General features: G+C 39.5%; 1 pseudogene; it reads right to left on the minus strand.

Annotated features, from left to right (window-relative positions):
• Positions 1-228: 228 nt before the first annotated feature.
• On the minus strand, positions 229-3,576 carry LOC101522037 (small ribosomal subunit protein eS6-like; annotated as a pseudogene).

A 3,576-nucleotide genomic window follows, 5' to 3' on the forward strand; every position in this document is an offset into this window, starting at 1 on the left:
AATGAGAGAATGTCCATGCTTCCTCATCTCACCCCGTTTCTCTTCTGGGCCTGGGTCTATCTAAAAAAGAGACTCTACAAAAGCCAAGGGGGAATCTAGAACTTTTCCTTCCTTCCTTCCTTCATTCCTTTCTTCCTTGCTTCCTTCCCCCCTTCCTTTTTCCCTTCCTTCTTTCTTTCCTTCCCTCATTTCTAAAATCCAATCTTATTTACTTGTTATTCTTAAAACTTATTTCTGACTTGACTTTGATTTAGAAGTAGACAGTCTCAGAGAAGACAGCCTGTGTTTCTTGGCAATCTCTTCCTGGCATTTTTCTTTGGCCACTTTCATTCTCATGGCCAAAATTTTAGCATATTCCTCAGTCTCTTCCTTATTCTTCTTAGTATACTGTTTCTTCAATGCAACACACTGGTGTTTGTGTTGGAAGACTTGCCGAGTAACTTGATGCTGGATCTTGGGTGCTTTGGCCCTAGCTCCATACAACATACTGCCATACATCATATTCTTCAGAGAGATCGAAAAGTTTGCAGATTCTGCTGGCTTTTAGGACCCAGGTGATGAGGCACCATGGCATCAGTTAACCCAGAAATATATTTCTGTCCTTTTTTTTTTTACTCCAATAACCAAGTTTAGAGCACTCAAGTTGGCACTGACAATGCATCCCTGAATAGATTTATGTTTTATTTTTCCAGTTCTCCTTGGTCTGTAACAGAGATGCCACTTACTCAGCACCAGGCCAACCTGGCCATGGGTCAAGCCTCCCTGCTTCATGGGAAAGCCTTGTTTGTTATTCCCACCAGTGGTCTGGACCACACAGCCCTACACTACTCTTCACTAAGAGTATCAGCAGCAACTCTCATAGAGAGTACAAAGTTTACGCTCATTGTTCACTTCAATGACTTTCTGGTAGTCAGTGGCTGGGAAGGAATTATTCAGCTTTATATTAAAGCAGCTGATCCTCTGCGAGGTGCCATGGCAAAGAGCTATAACACATTTCCTAAATGATAACACTAACATCCAATAGAATACATTACATTTCTGTAATACTAATCAATTTGAAAGTCATGTCCTTAAGAATCTTGCCATTGGAATACATAATACTAGAATCACTAAAAATAGAAGGAACATAAAAGAAAGTACCCAGAAACGAATGAAATAAGTGTAGTGCAGGGGACATGGTTGATTAATGAATTTTAGTGAGAGCCACAATAAAGACCTAATTAGTGTATCTAAGTTGGAAGTTCTTGTCTATTGGGAGAGAAAAATGTATTTACAACTCACATATTCTACTAGGAACAATGAATAAAATTCTGGAATTTGTCACTAGATTTGTTGGATGTTAGGACTAATTAATTCATTAGACAATATTACAATGCTATGTGTACCAGGTACCATTGTGGACTTGACAGTCAACAGAAAAAAATCCCTGTTCTCATATAGAGCATGCACTCTTAATGATGATGTTGGCCAGATAATAGAAGTATGTGGGGAAGGTGGTATGTCGGAAGAGGATAAAAAGCACATGGTAAGAAACTAAGTAGAGAAATAGGAATGGATATAAGAAGAACTGGGAGGGCGATGGTTGAGTGAAGACTTAATGGAAGAGGAATTAACCATAGCAATACCCAAGAGAAAAGTGTTTTGAAAATAATGTAAAATGGAGGCACATGAGGGTATCTGAGGAACGGAAAGAGGGGAAGAATGGCCTCTGAGATCAGATAGACGACCAGGGACCACATGGTAAAAGGCCTTGGAAGTCATGGTGAGAAGGTCAACTCTGATGGAAATTTTTCACTCTGAGTGAAACAGCAGCGATGTGATTTGACACGTATTTAACACTGTCACCACTGTGCCTGGCTTTGCAAATGGAGAAGGGACACTGGTCAGGGACCTGCGGCAACCTTCAAGGCATGAGATAACGAAGGCTGGGATCAAGGCAGAGACAGAGAAGCACTGGGGAGAAGTTATATTCTCAATATATTTTGAAGATAGAGCCAAAGGAATTTGCTGAGTGAATTGATGTTGGATCCAGGATTCAAAAGGCCAGAATACTGTGCAATTTGAATATACCGGAAAACTTTATATCCCTCCTTGCTTGCTGTTAGATTTGGACTATGTGACTAGATGAGGAGATAGAATTTGTTTTTTTCCAGTCAGGGGGAACTAAGAGTGAGCTGTGAATCTCCCTCATTCTGTATGGACAGATGCAACAGTAAACAAAGGACTTCAATATGGTAGAATACAAAATGAAAGCTATCGGAGGCATCTATTTTTGCCTGAAGAGTAGCAGGGTAGGAACCACAGGAGGCAGTCAGACTAAGAAGTAAACAAGAAACTCCCCTTCGCCATTGAGCCCTGGAGATGTAGGCATTTATTGGTTATTGTGTTAGCACAGCATACTGCTATGTTTATTAGTATAGTCTAAATCTGGGAGGGAATGTCTCAGAAATAACAAAAATAATAGTAAGAAAATATGCTTGCATGTGTGAATATCTATATACCTAACAGCTGCTCGTGGTCAACACAGAGAAATAACCATTATTAGTCAGGCGGTGTCCTACAAGTACTTTCTAATTGGGTCCCTTGAGGCCAAAAAAGACTAAAAAAAAAAAAAAGCAAGCAAACAAACAAACAACAACAACAACAATAAATCAAAAAGTTACATTTGTATTCACCTTAAGGTTATGTAATTTAAACCTGGCTTAAATATCTTACTTTTTCAGATGGATTTTTTTTAAGATTTATTTATTTTTATTGGAAAGTCAGATATACAGAGAGGAGGAAAGACAGAGAGGAAGAACTTTTGTCCAATGATTCTCTCCCCAGGTAAACACAATGACCGGAGCTGTGCCGATCTGAAGTCAGGATCTCCGAGCTTATTTTGGGTCTCCCACGTGGGGGTAGGGTCCTAAGGCCTTTGGCCATCCTTGACTGCTTTCCCAGGCCACAAGCAGGGAGCTGGATGGAAAGTGGGACTGCCTGGGTTAGAACTGGTGCCCATATGGGATCCTGATGTGTTCAAGGCAATGACTTTAGCCACTAGGCTACTGCGCCAGGCCCCAGACGAAAATTTTTAATATAGAAATTATAGAGTGTCAATGTAAGATCAATTTTGAAAAAGCCTCAAAAATGACAGGAGATGGTGACTTCTGAGCAACCCTATCAATTTTCCCTCCCACCACTCTAGAATTGAAGGTGCTTGCATAGTTTCAAATTCTGGGTTTTCCACACAAAGACAAGGTAATGGTAATGGCCAAATTCTTAAGCATAAGTAATCTTACAGGTATTGTAGGATCTCAGATTAATTGGGCACAGTTAAATGTTCTAAGAGGAGTCACATGATCTATAGATATTATAACAGTGAATATGGACTTTGATTATCAGGCTAATTATCTTATCAGATCTAAGGTTTAGTCTCTACAAGTTTGTGTAAATGAAGCTAATATATAGCATACTGCCTGGATCATGGCACATGATTAATCAGATATAGCTAACATCACCACCACATTCGTCATCATTATTATAATTTTTAATATGCCAGAAACTGGAAGTATTGATATAAGATACTTACCCCAT

Source organism: Ochotona princeps, chromosome 20 (assembly GCF_030435755.1).
Source record: "Ochotona princeps isolate mOchPri1 chromosome 20, mOchPri1.hap1, whole genome shotgun sequence".
NCBI classification, from domain to species: Eukaryota; Metazoa; Chordata; class Mammalia; order Lagomorpha; family Ochotonidae; genus Ochotona; species Ochotona princeps.